The sequence below is a fragment of the Mus musculus genome, chromosome 6 (genome assembly GCF_000001635.26).
Source record: "Mus musculus strain C57BL/6J chromosome 6, GRCm38.p6 C57BL/6J".
Taxonomy (NCBI): domain Eukaryota; kingdom Metazoa; phylum Chordata; class Mammalia; order Rodentia; family Muridae; genus Mus; species Mus musculus.
The window spans coordinates 122,134,765-122,151,488 of NC_000072.6; the positions used below are offsets into that span (position 1 = coordinate 122,134,765).

The 16,724-nt window shown below is 39.6% G+C and overlaps 1 pseudogene across 1 annotated transcript; it reads left to right on the top strand.

The window, feature by feature from the left end:
- Nucleotides 1–1,863: 1,863 nt before the first annotated feature.
- Gm10319 (predicted pseudogene 10319) lies at nt 1,864–16,194 on the top strand (annotated as a pseudogene). The gene is made up of 6 exons (NR_003624.3): nt 1,864–2,053; nt 3,553–3,790; nt 4,622–4,781; nt 4,890–4,942; nt 15,228–15,248; nt 15,507–16,194. The product of NR_003624.3 is annotated as a predicted pseudogene 10319 (transcript).
- Nucleotides 16,195–16,724: the final 530 nt, after the last annotated feature.

Here is a 16,724-nt window from a genome sequence, read left to right on the forward strand (position 1 = left end):
TGGACTTTATGTAACTCTGACATATTTGTGTTTTGTCTGCAGACAGCTGGCTGTGGTCAATGTGAATTTGGTCATTTGTAACAGCTTATCAGTGTTTATGGAATTCACATCCTTGGCTACATCTTACACCTATAGCCAGTTGATAAAGTAATCTGTTCTACCCACCCATTCAGACAGTCATAGTACAGCAGGTAATTATAATAAGGACTTGAATCTTGGTTCTGTGATGCCCTGGATCATTTCCCTTCCACTATCCACCTACTGGTGAGGCCCATTCCTTCTTTTGTATTTTATAATCTATGGCCACGTCAAAAGTACCATCATCAGGGTAATTTATAAGGGAAAACATCAAATTTTGAGGCTCCCAGTCAAGAAAATTAGAATCTGTGACCATTATTGAGGAGAACTTGGCAACAAGCAGAGTGGTCTGACTCTAAAGAGCTGTTGAGAACTCACCTCTGATCCTGAAGTATGAGATAGTAGATAGGTAGATAGATGATAGATAGATAGATAGATAGATAGATAGATAGATAGATAGATACTATTCAGAACCTGACTCACAAGGATTGAGGACATGGAAGTGGAAGAGATGATAAACTCAGGATGACTATAGTTATAAAATTTCTGTCACAATGGGTAGTATGAGGAATAAGGTTAGTTCGTCTGCATAGCATGTAAGCAGAAAAACTGTCATATATCTGCCCATCATTCCTCAAGACAAAGGCTACCTAATTTTATAAAATACGAGAAAAATTAGTCCCTGAGAGATGATATCTTCAGAGGAACTATGAATGTCATCCATTTATGCAGGCTACTTCCCTTCCACTTCCTAGGAACAAAGTCTCCTATGCTATGAGGCCATTGCTTGGCTCTGGACATGTTCATCTCTGCATCCAATTCAGCCAGAATATCCATTATTGATATTAAAGATACAACTTTTAAAGCTAAGTTAAAATACAAAACCCCCTTGTATATTTTCCCCACTGTTGTCTTTGTTTCTTATAAATATCAAACATGACTTGAAGCACAAAAATGTACAATAAATCTTAAAGCCTGTCCTGTTTCACCCACACCTGGATGTCCCTGAACTTGCGTTAACCAACACATCTGGAACTAGCAATAGTCTACTATTGATTAATTTGGGGTTCAGAGGTCCATCAGTGAAATACACATGTTTTGTGTTGGCTTTTCTTTCAAACCAGATTTTTTTCTCTGTGCAAGCCCTGGATGTTCTGAAATGGCATTGGAGACCAGGGTGTCCTCAAATTGACAGAGATATGCCTGCCTTTACCTCCTTAGTTTTGGGGCTAAAGGGGTGCACCACCATGTCAGGCATAAGTTTTCTTTCTTTTTCATCTCTTCCATGTTTATGTCACACCCCTGCCAGCATGTCCTTTCTCTTTACTCAATGTTACCTAGTATCTACAGTCCCGTTTTTATACACAAAACCCATAAAAGCAGATACTTGAACAATCAGAAACAGAACTTAAAATCTGCAACGTGGACTACTCTGGTGACACTCAAATGAGGAAGGAGAGAAATGGAGATGTCACATTCCCAGAGAGTGCTACTAGATTATAAGTGAGTAAAAGCAGTTAGGTGACAAATGACACATAGTCAGAGCATAGCCACCTAATGCAAAGATTTACTGGTAGTTAAGACTGAGAAAGTCTTCTCTAGTTCAGATGAAGCAAATTCTGTGGCCTTGACCCTTTACCAACACCATCCACAGCTCTGCTGGCACATTTTCTGAGACTGTTGTAATTTATTTGAGTTATTCTCAGGCCACCACTGAACACAGTGACATTAACAGAGAACAAATATTCTATTTTGTTATTTAAACACCTTGGGCAGTGTGTTTTGTTTTCAGAGAGGACTCATAAATAAGCTGGCTGTAGAGGACTCTGGAGACAGTGTTAAGGAGGAGACACCATAAGCTCTGTCCTCCTGTCCTTTCTTACCACACCATGTGGAAGAACAGATATGCTCAGCTGTACCTTTTTTCAGTTCTTCTTGCCTTCCTGCCTTCTGCATCTTCACTCAATGGAGACCCGTGAGTACCTCCAAAGCCTTCTTCGTATATTCTCTCCTCAAATCAAAAAAAAAAAAAAAAAAAAAAACAATCAATTTTCCTTTACAGTCCTTTCCCCTGAAACCCTCCTTAAATTCTTTTTGCTTTATAACTAGCAAATAATTGTATATGTGTGCTTCAACTTTAGTATTGCATGATTCTGGATAATCATTTTTCCTACTCTAAAGCAATCATTGTTACTAAACTGAGGTGTGGTGTGATTTAGAATAGCTTTCCCCTTATTACTGAACCAGTAGTATCTCAAATCCCAATGGTCAGAGACATTCTCTAGTGTTGAAACTATGTAATCACTTTGAAAAGTAAGCATATAGACTGTTAACATTCTTGGTTGGAAATGTTTAGCCAGTGGTGTAACCTTGAGACAGATAAAACTTCAGGCACATCAGAACTCTGTGGATGTTTGTGTCCTAAAATAATACATTGGTTAAGATCAAAGACCTTGGATTAAACTACCAGGAGAATTTATTTTAATGTCAAAAATAACCATAAAATAGGATTATATTGTTGAGTAACTTTTTTTTGTATCTGTGATGAGAAAAATATATTCAAGGTGTTAAAAATAAAAAACAAGCTAGTGATATTTTTGCATACTGTGATATAGCAGTGACAGGCTAGATTTTGGGGGACAAAAATCTCTAATTCTAGGAAAAAGAAGAGAATGATTCCTACAGATAGCCTTTGATATTTGCCCAAGAACAGCATAGGTGAATTATGTGAGTTGGAATTTAACTGTCACATTATAAATCTTAGGTTGAAGAGTAACCAAAAATAGAAACAGGGTGATGACAGGGGAACGTCAGGACCAAAAAGGGGGAGTGGGTGGGTAGGGGATTGGGGGGTGGGTATGGGGGACCCTTGGGATAGCATTGAAAATGTAAACGAGGAAAATTCCTAATTAAAAAAAAAAAAAAGAATTAAATATGGATTCTGGAGAGATGGCTAAGTGGTTAAAAGCACTGACTGTTCTTCCAGAGCTCCTCAGTTCAATTCCCAGCAACCACATGGTGGCTCAAAAACATCTGTAAGGAGGCCTATGTCCTCTTCTGGCATGTCTGAAGACAGTTACAGTGTTCTCGTATACATAAAATAAAAAAATAATTTTAAAGGAATTGTAAATACTAATGAAAAGCACTCATGATAATTTCTTATGAAAGCAATTTCATCTCTCTCATATTTTCATTTAAAAAAATAAAAACTTTCTAGAACTTGAACTCTGGCAGTTTAGTGAAGGGAGTACATGGCATTTGAACCTGCAGCAGCAGGTATCACTTCTGAATGTGATGATTGATAAGCTGATAACTGTCTTGCCACTCTGCTGTGTGGCAAGCTGTGACATCTGCCACACTGTTAACCTGCCATCTCAAGCTGTCGAAATATGAATGGTAATGGTTACTTTGGTAAAACTCCAGTTATAGACAATGAGCTCTGTCATCACCTGGCCTGATCTCCTTCCTTTCTAGGAAGTATATGGTGCTGGTCCCTTCTCAGCTCTACACTGAGACCCCTGAGAAAATCTGCTTCCATCTATACCATCTGAATGAGACAGTGACCGTCACAGCTTCCTTGGTGTCTCAATCAAGATGGAGAAACCTGTTCGATGAGCATATCACAGATTTCTTGGTATCTCAATTGGAAAGGAGAAACCTGTTCGATGAGCTTGTGGTTGACAAGGACTTGTTCCAATGTGTTTCCTTCATTGTGAGTACTATATACCTGTCCTGCTTTATTTTATATTTATGAACATATTGTGAATATGTATATATAATATCCCTATATATTTCTTAAAAAGTTAATCTAGAAGCATATCAGTGAACTGAAAACAATAGAAATTTAGAACATTTAGTCAATAAACAAATAGCATAGATCATCCCACCACAAAATAAGAAGAGACCATACTTGTGCATATACACTGCTTTTCCATTGAATTGCCTCAAAAAGAAAGAAAGAAAGAAAGAAAGAAAGAAAGAAAGAAAGAAAGAAAGAAAGAAAGAAAGAAAGATAGAAAGAAAGAAAGCCTACGGCCCAGAGAAAGAAAAGGTTTGCCAATTCATAGTACTTCCCGCTAGTGAGTTAATAAACTTTCAAACAGCACTCCATCTAATTAGAACCACATCTCCTATTCATAACCCTGATATCCTGAGTAAGTGCTGGGTTTCTTCTTTGGGACCTATCCTCAAGACATAATTCCTGTAATCAGTAATATATTGCCTTTCTCTCAACCTCAGTTTCAGAGTTAGAGCTAATTTTCTTTCATTTCTGAGAGTTAATTTTCTATTGAGATTCTATTTACTCCATAAAAATCACTGTGTTTTGTGCCCATATAAACTCACATTGACTTACACAAAATGTTTTATTTTCTTTTCATTATTTTTTCCATGACACTGTTTTTTCCTCCATGTAATCCTTAAAGAGAAACTGATGGACCCTCCATCTCTTTCCTGTGAGGTGGAAGGAGAGACGGTTAGTGAGGTATTCTAAGAAGTGCTGAGAGTCAGATGGTGAAGGGTCTCTTGTTCCTGATGTTCTCAGATCCCTACACTCAACTCTCCTGATGAGGAGGAGTTTCTCTACGTGGACATCAAAGGGCCAACCCACGAATTCAGCAAAAGGAAAGCAGTGCTTGTGAAGAACAAAGAAAGTGTTGTCTTTGTCCAGACAGATAAGCCCGTGTACAAACCAGGACAATCAGGTATGAAGCTCCACTGTGGACAAAGGAATTAAGACACCATTCTGAACATGGCAAGAAGGGCTGTGTCTATGGACCTCACTAGTAAATTCTCTCTCTCTCTTTTTCAAGTTAAATTTCGGGTTGTCTCTATGGATAAAACTCTACACCCCCTGAATGAGTTGGTGAGTCTTTAACCTGTGGGTATTGGTGGATTATTCAAGACAAAAATGTCAGTGCAATATTATAATTTCCAGCCCCTTCTGAGGCATGAGTTGTTTTTTCTTCTAATCTTTTGCCCGTTTATACCCCTCACTCACCATTGGCCATCCTATGGCTTCTTTGTATGTGAGTGTCCTTATTTTGTAGCTTATTGGTTAAGTATCTTTGGGTTTTCTTTGTGGAGACTATTATTGGATAGAATCTTTCAGCTGCTTATGCTTTTCAGTCATTACTTTTGCAGATTCTGCTACTTGGTGCCATCCTTACGTAATCCATTTCTAGTGTAACAGGGTTACTTCTCTCACAGTCTCTATTATTTTTACAACTTTGTGTTTAAAACTTGGATTCTTCCCTAAATACAGTCTTTAAAGAACAAAATTGCATTTCAGTCTCTTCTCTGTACTCAGGCAAGTTGTGGGGACCTGTGTTAAGTTCCTTCTAATATGAGAAAGAAGCTTCTCTGATGAGGGATGAGGGGTGCTTTAAAGATAAATCAGTAACAGTTGGCTTAATCCTGTCTGTGTCCTTTAGCAGCATAATAGTAGTGGCTTCTTGATTGGGGCCTATGATGCATGAAACCTCAGAATCTTGGCTCTACAATGACAAGTGTGTAAATTTCATCTTGTACAGTGGGACTTAAGTTCAGTCAGAAGAGGTTGGTCACTTCCTTCACATTTGTCCTAATACTGCACCAGTGGGGATGTTTTACCCAGCCAGTGGTTCTCATAGTTCATAGGCTTCACAGCTGGGTGAGATAGATCATCATCTCCCCCTCTGTTATTATGGATTACACCTTCCAGCTGTATGGAAGCTAGCAAGTAGAGATGATGGTTCCTGTCTGTACTGGCGTGATATAGAATATGGAATCCTAAATTGGAAATCTAAATCACATCCTCGCTTCCCGAAACACTGAGATTATTTTGTCAGAGACGAAGGAAAAGCTGAAGAGCCAGAGCTGAAGACTATTAGAGACAGAATAAATGCAAGGGAACAATCCTCTAAACACAGCATGGCAGTTGCCCATATGGACTTAGAGCTGGGTTAGCATGCACAAGCACATAAAATTAAAAAATAATCCTTGCATGGAGAAGGTAGATGGAAATGAAGTAACACTTCTAGCTGATGAGCAATTTTTATGACAGCTATTGGGAAAAATTAGTTTTCGTTAAGAGTATAGACCCAGCAAGACTCACTAGAGAGCACAGGGAAAGCATCCTAATTAACCAAATCAGAAATGAAAAGGGAGACATAAAAACAGATCCTGAAGAAATCCAAAACACCATGAGATCCTTCTACAAAAAGCTATACTCAACAAAACTGGAGAATCTGGATGAAATGGACAAGTTTCTAGACAGATACCAGGTACCAAAGTTAAATCAAGATCAGGTTAATGATCTAAACAGTCCTATATCCCCTAAAGAAATGGAAGCAGTCATTAATAGTCTCCCAACCAAAAAAAGCCCAGTACCAGATGGGTTTAGGGCACAGGTCTATCATACCTTCAAAGAAGATCTAATCCGAGTTCTTCATAAACTATTCCACAAAATAGAAACAGAAGGTACTCTACCCAACTCAATCTATGAAGCCACAATTGCTCTGATACCTAAATCACAGAAAGACCCAACAAAGATAGAGAACTTCAGACCAATTTCCCTTATAAATATCAATGCAAAAATACTCAATAAAGTTCTCGCTAACCGAATCCAAGAAGACATCAAAACAATCATCCATCTTGACCAAGTAGGTTTCATCGCAGGGATGCAAGGATGGTTCAATATACGGAAATCCATCAACGTAATCCAGTACATAAACAAACTCAAAGACAAAAACCACATGATCATCTCTTTAAATGCGGAGAAAGCATTTGACAAAATCCAACACCCATTCATGATAAAAGTCTTGGAAAGATCAGGAATTCAAGGCCCATACCTAAACATGATAAAAGCAATCTACAGCAAACCAGTAGCCAACATCAAAGTAAATGGTGAGAAACTAGAAGCAATCCCACTAAAATCAGGGACCAGACAAGGCTGTCCACTCTCTCCATACCTATTCAACATTGTACTTGAAGTCGTATCCAGAGCAATTAGACAACAAAAGGAGATCAATAGCATACAAATTGGAAAGGAAGAAGTCAAAATATCAATTTTTGCAGATAATATGATAGTATATATAAGTGACCCTAAAAATTCCACCAGAGAACTCCTAAACCTAATAAACAGATTCAATGAAGTAGCTAGATATAAAATTAACTCAAACAAGTCAATGGCCTTTCTGTACACAAAGGATAAACAGGCTGAGAAAGAAATTAGGAAAACAACACCCTTCTCAACAGTAACAAATAATATAAAATACTTTGGCATGACTCTAAGTAAGGAAGTGAAAGATCTGTATGATGAGAACTTCAAGTCTCTGAAGAAAGAAATTACAGAAGATCTCAGAAGATGGAAAGATCTCCCACGCTCACAGATTGGCAGGATCAATATAGTAAAAATGGCTATCTTGCCAAAAAAGAAATCTACAGATTCAATGCAATCCCCATCAAAATTCCAACTCAATTCTTCAATGAATTAGAAAAGGCAAATTGACAGATTCATCTGGAATAACAAAAAACCTAGGATAGCAAAAATTCTTCTCAAGGATAAAAGAACCTCTGGTGGAATCACCATGCCTGGCCTAAAGCTGTAATACAGAGCAATTGTGATAAAAACTGCATGGTACTGGTATAGTGACAGACAAGTAGAGAAATGGAACAGAATTGAAGACCCAGAAATGAACCCACACACCTATGGTCACTTGATCTTTGACAAGAGAGCTAAAACAATCCAGTGGAAAAAAAGACAGCATTTTCAACAAATGGTCCTGGCACAACTGGTTGTTATCATGTAGAAGAATGCGAATTGATCCAATTCTATCTCCTTGTACTAAGGTCAAATCTAAGTGGATTATGGAACTCCGCATAAAACCAGAGACACTGAAACTTATAGAGGAGAAAGTAGGGAAAAGCCTCGAAGATATGTGTACAGGGGGAAAGTTCCTGAATAGAACAGCAATGGTTTGTGCTCTAAGATCTAGAATCGATAAATGGGACCTCATAAAATTGCAAAACTTCTGCAAGGCAAAAGACACCATAAATAAGACAAAAAGACCACTAACAGATTGGGAAAGGATCTTTACCTGTCCCAAATCGGATAGGGGACTAATATCCAATATATATAAAGAACTCAAGAAGGTGGACTCCAAAAAATCAAATAACCCCATTAAAAAATGGGGCTCAGAGCTGAACAAAGATTTCTTACCTGAGGAATATTGAATGGGAGAGAAGCACCTGAAAAAATGTTCAACATCCTTAATCATCAGGGAAATGCAAATCAAAACAACCCTGAGATTCCACTTCACCCCAGTCAGAATGGCTAAGATCAAAAATTCAGGTGACAGCAGATGCTGGCGAGGATGTCGAGAAAGAGGAACAGTCCTCCATTGTTGGTGGGATTGCAAGCTTGTACAACCACTCTGGAAATCAGTCTGGCGGTTCCTCAGAAAATTGGACATAGTACTACTGGAGGATCCCGCAATACCTCTCCTGGGCATATATCCAGAAGATGTCCCAACAGGTAAGGAGGACACATGCTCCACTATGTTCATAGCAGCCTTATTTATAATAGCCAGAAGCTGAAAAGAACCCAGATGCCCCTCAACAGAGGAATGGATACAGAAAATGTGGTACATTTACACAATGGAGTACTACTCAGCTATTAAAAAGAATGAATTTATGAAATTCCTAGGCAAATGGAGGGACCTGGAGGGCATCATCCTGAGTGAGGTAACCCACTCACAAAGGAAGTCACACAATATGTACTCACTGATAAGTGGATATTAGCCCAGAAACTTAGGATACCCAAGATATAAGATACAACTGGCTAAACGCATAAAACTCAGGAAGAACGAAGACCAAAGTATGGACACTTTGCCTTCTTAGAAATGGGAACAAAACACCCATGGAAGGTGTTACAGAGACAAAATTTGGAGCTGTGACGAAAGGATGGACCATCTAGTGATTGCCATATCCAGGGATCCATCCCATAATCAGCTTCCAAACGCTGACACCATTGCATACACTAGCAAGATTTTGCTGAAAGGACCCAGATATAGCTGTCTCTTCTGAGACTATGCCGGGGCCTAGCGAACACAGAAGTGGATGCTCACAGTCAGCTATTGGATGGGTCACACGGCCCCCAATGGAGGAGCTAGAGAAAGTACCCAAGGAGCTAAAGGGAACTGCAACTCTATAGGTGGAACAACAATATGAACTAACCAGTACCCAGGAGCTCTTGTCTCTAGCTGCATATGTATCAAAAGATGGCCTAGTCGGGCATCACTGCAAAGAGAGGCCCATTGGACCTGCAAACTTTATATGCCCCAGTACAGGGGAACGCCAGGGCCAAAAAGGGGAGTGGGTGGGTAGGTGATTGGGGGGGGGGGGTGGGTATGGGGGACTTTTGGGATAGCATTGGAAATGTAAATGACAAAAATACCTAATAAAAAATATTTTTAAAAAAAGAGTATAGACCCTTCTAAGCCTACCATACTCCTGTGGAAGTCCACATATCCAAGAATATATAGATACACAGCACAAATTGGAATTAATGGATGGGAAAAAAGAGAACACTAAGTCAGGTTTGTAGGGAAAGAGATAGATCTGAAAGGGATGAATATCATCAGAAAATACTGTACAAAATTCTGAAAGAAATATTTAAATATTAAACAGAATATCAATCCATGTTTACTTAAATTCTTCTTTACAAATAACAAATTACAATGGACACCATTTTTTGGAGAGTCTAAAAATTCCGTTTATCCCAATAATCTGTTGTATAACTTTATCAAGTATGTATTTACCTTTTCTTCTATGATATATTCTTCTCTAATCAAAACATCCTGGCCATAGCCTTCTTTCCCCCTGTTTCTCCTAGTCTTTTACAACTTCCTCTTTCCTCCAGATCCATTTCCCTTCAGAAAAGAGTAGCACACCCCCCCCCCCCCAGTGATATTAACTGAACATGGCACAAGATTCAGTAAGACAAGCCACAAACCCTCATATAAAGGTTGGGCAAGACAACCCTGTAAGAGGGAAAAGGGTCCCAAGAGCAGGCAAAAGAGTCAAGGCATACATGTTCACACAGTTAGGACTCCTACACACACCCTAAGATAACAAGCACAGCAAGCATGCAGAGGACCTAGCACAGACCCAACAGGATCCGTGATTGCCTCTTTAGTCTCTGTAAACTCCTAAGGGTCATGCTTTATTGATTCTGCAGGCTATGTTCTACTGATGTCCTTGACCCCCTGGATCCTACAACCCACTCTTCTTCAAGGTTTCCCAAGATCTGCCTATTGTTTGGCTGTGAGCCTCTGTATCTGCTCCCATAAGCTGCTGGGGAAAGCCTCACTGATGAAGACTGGGCTGGGCACTGGTCTTATGAGTATAGCAGGATATCATTACAATCACTTCATTGATCTTTTCCCCCTCTGTTAGTCATATTTGGTTCTACATTAGGACTCTGAGCCATCTAGCTTCTTAATCCTGGCCATGCAGGCAGTTTGGGGACATAGGCTCCCTCTCATGGCTTCACTTTAAGTTAGACCAGTCATTGGCTGGCCACTCCCACAAGCTCTGAGTCACCATTGACTCCATACATCTTGCTGGTAGGACAAGTGTGAGTCAAAGGTTTTGTGGCTGGGTTGGTGTTCCAATCCCACCACTGGCACCCTTACCTGGTTATAGAGGATGGTTCCATTTCCTCCATTACTAGGAGTCCTTAAAAAGGACACTCTAAAAAATTACAGGGGCTGGATTGCCTCATTTAGGATTATTGTTTAAAGTCCCATCCTTTATTATATAAACATGTGTAGGATTGTACGGATTGACAATTCTTCAATCCCTTTACCCATCTCTGTAGGATTATGACATGGTAAAATTGACAGTGTAGGTTAGGGTTTTATTGTATGCTGAAACACCATGACTTTGGTAACTCTTATTAAAAAAAAAAATAAGAAAAAAGAAAAAAAGAAAGAAAAACAACTGCACACACACACATACACACACAAAAAAAAACAGAAAAACAATAACAAAACAGTTCATTGGCACTGTCTCACAGTTCCAGAGGTTTAGTCCACTATCATCATGTCATGAAGCAGGCACTAGACAAGCTGAGAGTTCTACATCCTAATCTGCAGACAGCAAGTGACTCTGTAATACTGGGCATTGCTTGAGCATTTGGGATCTCAAAGCCCACCCACTCAATAACATGTTTGCACCAAGAAAACCACACCTACTCTATCAAGGCCAAACCTCCTAATACTGCCACTCCCTATGGGTCACTCACTTAAACACATGAGTCTTTGGGAGCTATTCCTATTCAAACCACCAAAGTTGTTGACTTGCTTCCTAGTACTTTGTGTGGCTATGCAGTGCCTGTTTATTTGTGTGTGTGTGTGTGTGTGTGTGTGTGTGTGTGTGTGTGTGTGTGTGTGTGTGTGTGTACATATGCTTGTGCTAGACAGGAGACAATCTGACAATCTCAGGTGTCAGTTCTAGGGTGCCATGCAACTTGGATTCTGAGTCACCCTCTCTGACTGGCCTGGAACTTGATGATCAGTTTAGGTTAGGCTGCCCGGCCAGTGACCCCTGAATAACTGTCTGTTCTACTTGCTTCTCTAACTAGGACTACAAGGAATACTTGTACATGCTTTTTATGTGAATTCTAGGATGAAAGGATGAAACCCAAGTCCTTACACACTGCAGCCAGCATATTGCCAACTGTGTCTCCCTTCCTTTGTTCACTTCCCAGTTTCATAATAGTTGTAACCCTTCCTTTTTTAATTAATTAGTTAATTTACATCCCAAATACTGTTCCTCCTATCAGTCCCTCCCTAAAATATTCCCTCACACACACACACCCTCCAATTTTCTCTCCCCTGCTCCTCTGAGAGGATGGGACTTCTCCTGGGTATCTGCCTATCATGGTGCATCAAGTCTCTGCCAGATTAGGCTCACCCTTTCCCAATGAGACCAGACAAGGTAGCCATGATGACTGACCTGCCTGTCTGCTACATACTGGGGGCCAAGAGTGGCTCATTACAGCACATGAATGTTCTTTGGTTGGTGTTCAGACTCTGAGAGCTCCTAGTGGTCCAGATTAGTTGGCTCTGTTGGTCTTTCTGTGGAGTTCGTATCCCCTTTGGGGCCTTTAATCCTTCCCCAGCTCTTCCATAAGTGTTCCTGACCTCCTTCCAAAGATTGGCTGTGGGTATCTGCATCTGTTTCAGTCTGATTCTGTGCAGAGCCCCACAGAGGACAGCACTTCCATTTTTATTTAGGGTAAATTCACCTCCATAAATTAACCTTTTCTTCAGAATTTCATCAACTGATCCTGGGTGGTTTATATAAATTTTACTATCAGGTTGTACTTCTACATTCAGCCTTGGAAATTTGACTACATTATATCTAACATGTATATTGATTTGGAAAGTGTATGAATCATTTAATAACAAACATTTCTGTTTAGTGTGTATATCTCTACCCATTATTTTAGATTACTTTTTAGATATTCCTAATGGTTTGCAATGTTCCTCTTAGGCCTACTGGATTTCTTAATTGAAATTAACTTATTCCCCAAATCATAGTTTTCATGAATGAATAGAGTTTATAGAATTTATAATTTGTTATCTACATTTTCAGAGTAATTGAAATTTTTCTAATATCCCATTATTTTTTTATCATTTTCATCTTGCTGAATTCATTAGTAAAAATTACTTACTTGGATTCAAACCAGTTTTGTGTGCTGGTTATAAAGTAAGTAGTATTGCTACTACAGCTTAGGGTTCATTTCTCTGCCATTTAAAGGATTAAAAGGCAGGAAAAATCTTGAACACAGCAAGCAAAATTAGCCAATGAACAGACACATTTATTAGATGTGAGGAAACACGCACACAGCAGACACATGGGTGGGAAGACTACAGAAGGGGCTTGGGAAGTCCTATCTCTCTAAGATAGGAAATCTTTGAGAGGTCATCTTTCTTTAATTTAGTGTTGATCAGTTTGATTGAAGGCAGAAACTTTAGTGTAAACTTGTCATGGGGTCAGAAAGTTCTACGGCAGAAGTGCCCTAGAATTAGGAGGCAGAGCCCTATGGTAGGCCTTTGGGTATTTGTCTTAGACCAGGAGTGTGAGGAGGAAGCCAGGATTTCACCATGTTTATTATCTGTTCTTGGTTCCTCTTTATATCTGTCAACCTCCCAGGGACTGGTCTAATTTTTAGAAAATATGGTCTGATGGAAAAAGTTGTACTTCTTCACTCTCTTTTTATAACTCAGTTTTCTTCCCTGGCCATATAGACCAGGGCCTCCAGGACTTCTGTGGAAAGTTCTTTTACTTCACAAATTTGACTACTTTGCAGTGTCAGTGGTTTGGTTTGGTTTGGTTTGGTTTGGTTTGGCTTGGTTTGGTTTGGTTTGGTTTGGTTTGGTTTGGTTTGGTTTGGTTTGGTTTAGTTTGGTTTGGTTTGGTTTTGAGACATGGTTTCACCAAGTTATTCTGGCTGGCCAAGAATTTGTAGGTATTCTCCTGCCTCTGCCTCTGCCTCTGCCTCTGCCTCTGCCTCTGCCTCTGCCTCTGCCTCTGCCTCTGCCTCTGCCTCTGCCTCTGCCTCTGCCTCTGCCTCTGCCTCTGCCTCTGCCTCTGCCTCTGCCTCTGCCTCTGCCTCTGCCTCTGCCCCTAAGATTGCTGGTATTAAAGCATATGCCACCATGCCTGGCTCAAATAATGTTCTTAAAGTCTGTTAAGTCAACAATTACTTCTCTTTTATTCCCTTGGTTCATCCTAATTTTATAAAATTCAATCTTAAGTTTGCACCTTCCTCCTTCTCCTCTTTCTACCCCCTCCTTTTCATCTCTTTCTCATCCTTCTTCCTCCTCCCCTCTTTCTCTTCTTCTCCTCCTCCTTCTTCTTCTCCTTCCTAATCCTCTTCTTCCTCTGATTCCTGTTCCTCCTCAGTACTTAAAGCTGAGAGTGAGAACAGGAAAGAGAAAGTGTCTGTCCCAGGTACTAATTAATTCAAAAGGTCAGGAAATAAAGTACACAGAAAACAGAGGCTGCCTACTGTTCTGAAGCCAAGTCATACTGCAGATTGAATGCTTTTCTCCTTCAATCTGAGTGTAGTATTTGTGGATGAAATTAGGCATAATTTATTAAGAAGACAAATTGGCACCATGACAAATTAGCTATACAAAAGTATCATCCCCCAGACCCTGACTTCTTGGGCTCAGTCATGGTCTGTTGACATTCTTTTCAATACCTGATATGAATTCCATCTTGCAGAACAAGATTCAAACCTTATCAGTGATCAGTTGGTTGCCACCATAAACGTTGTGCCACTATTGCATGGGTACATCTTACCTGGCAGGTTGAGACTATACTTCACAGGGTTGTCAGCTGTATGAGACCATTGATGTCTCCTCTTCTGCAGCAATCTGTACAGTACCCTGTAGCATTGAGAAGGCTTGGAAGCAGGGAGGAAGCCACAGTACCAGCTTCATTTCTCTACAACCTTTAACTAAGGTGCTTGGTGTCTTCTACAATATAATATTATCAACCTAGTTATTGCAGACAATCGAGAAGAGTGACAAGAAAACTAGTAACCCCACTTCACACTAAAATTTCCAGATTGGGACATTAAATTCTGCAATCTCCATACTGTAAAGGCTCAGGGCAGGTCCCCCAGAACATCAGAGAAATCTTACTACTGATGTTCCTCAAAGTTCTTTTTGAGGATAGTAAGTCCCAATCTATTTAGTGATTTGTGTGACTCAGATAGTTCTAGAAAATACACTCAAAAGTTCTCTATGCTGGTGAATTGGCTTATGATTGACTTTTTTACTGGATATTAAGTTCACATTTTGGCTGAAAATCCTATCCTACAGCCTATTCTATAAATCCATTTAATTTGCTGTGTGTATGAAATTTCTAAATCAGTGGTTCTTATTCCTCCAAATACTGAGACCCTTTAATCTAGTTCCTCATGTTGTGGTGACCCCACCCCAAACACATTTTTTGGGTTATTTTTGTTGCTACTTCATGACTATGATTTTGATAGTTTTGAGTCGCAATGTAAATATCTTTGTAAACTCGTTTGCAAAGGGGGTTGTGGCCTGATGTTCTAAACTAACATTGTTTTCCTTGTGTTTCAGCTCCCTCTGGCTTACATTGAGGTAAGAAACTTAAGTGTTTTGTAATCAGAGAGAACTCAATATTATGAAAGTAACCTGACATTGGGATGTCTAACTGCTATGGGTCGGCAGCCCTCCCCCATTCGAGATAACTGGCTTGTTATTTCCTACTTCACCTTTATTCCTTCCCTCCACAAAAGAATATTACCAACTTTCAAAATGCTTCCATCAACAGCAACCTAGATGCATTGTTGTTCTTAATACTTTATTGACTTAGAAAATTTACAACCTCTTTTACAGGATCCGAAAAAGAACCGAATTATGCAGTGGAGGGATATTAAGACTGAGAATGGGCTTAAGCAAATGTCCTTCAGCCTGGCAGCAGAGCCCATTCAGGGCCCCTACAAGATAGTGGTGCACAAACAGTCAGGGGAGATGGAAGAACACTCCTTTACTGTGTTGGAATTTGGTATGAATTGGGAAGACCATCAAGAAAAAGCAAGTCTCAGGATTCTGGTTATCATAGGATGAATTACTTTGTACAAATTGAGTTCCATCTGACTCTAGCTAAGGCTATCCATCTAGCAACATGGGAATTCTAGAAAGTTCTGGGATTTTTCAAAAGCAAATTACTTGTTTTATTTTGTTTTTTTGTTTGTTCATTTTTTTTACTTAAGTAGATATCCCTGTGATTTTCAAGAAGTGATATAATGTATAGCCACTCATCATTCTAACTTTATTGGGATGGGTCATGCCTTAATAATGTGAAATGACCATTTCTGGGCAGAGAGTGATCACTTAGGCAACTAGACAATTAGGTCCACTCCTGAGTGTCTCCTCTCTCTCACAATAGTGCTTCCCAGATTTAATGTCGACCTGAAGGTTCCAAATGCCATCTCTGTGAATGATGAAGTGCTCCAAGTGACTGCATGTGGGAAGTGAGTTGCTGGCTTCTGTACTTCTATCCTTAAGAAAGTACTCAGACACAGAAAATCCCTGGGATGATGTCTCTTTATTGAATATGTAGAAAATGCTACAGTTGTGTCCTTTCCCACTAGAATGTTTCCCCTGTGGTGCTTGTTTGTATTCCTTACTACTCTGTATAGATTACTTTGCAATCATTCACTGCATACATTGCTGATATCTATAGATAAAAATCAATCTTATGAGGAAATAAAGAGGTCCTGCCTTTGGAGACAGGAAGGGACCTAATACAATCGATCCACTCACTATGTGAAGAGAACACAGTCCCTAAGTCAAGGCATCTTGCTGGCCTCTTATGGGATGACAGAAAGAGCAGAGAAAAAAGAGCTCCTAATCTGCATCCAGCTCAAACCACTGCAGATCAAGTTTAACCTTTAGACATCTCAGTCTTCTGCTTGCTTTTCTGTACCTGATAAATGAAGACATTTACTACAACAACTAAAATTTCTATTGAAGTCTAGAACCATATGAGATGCTTGCAATATGTGCCTGAATCAAACAGAAGACAAAGATGTTAGCTCACCATTCCTTGTC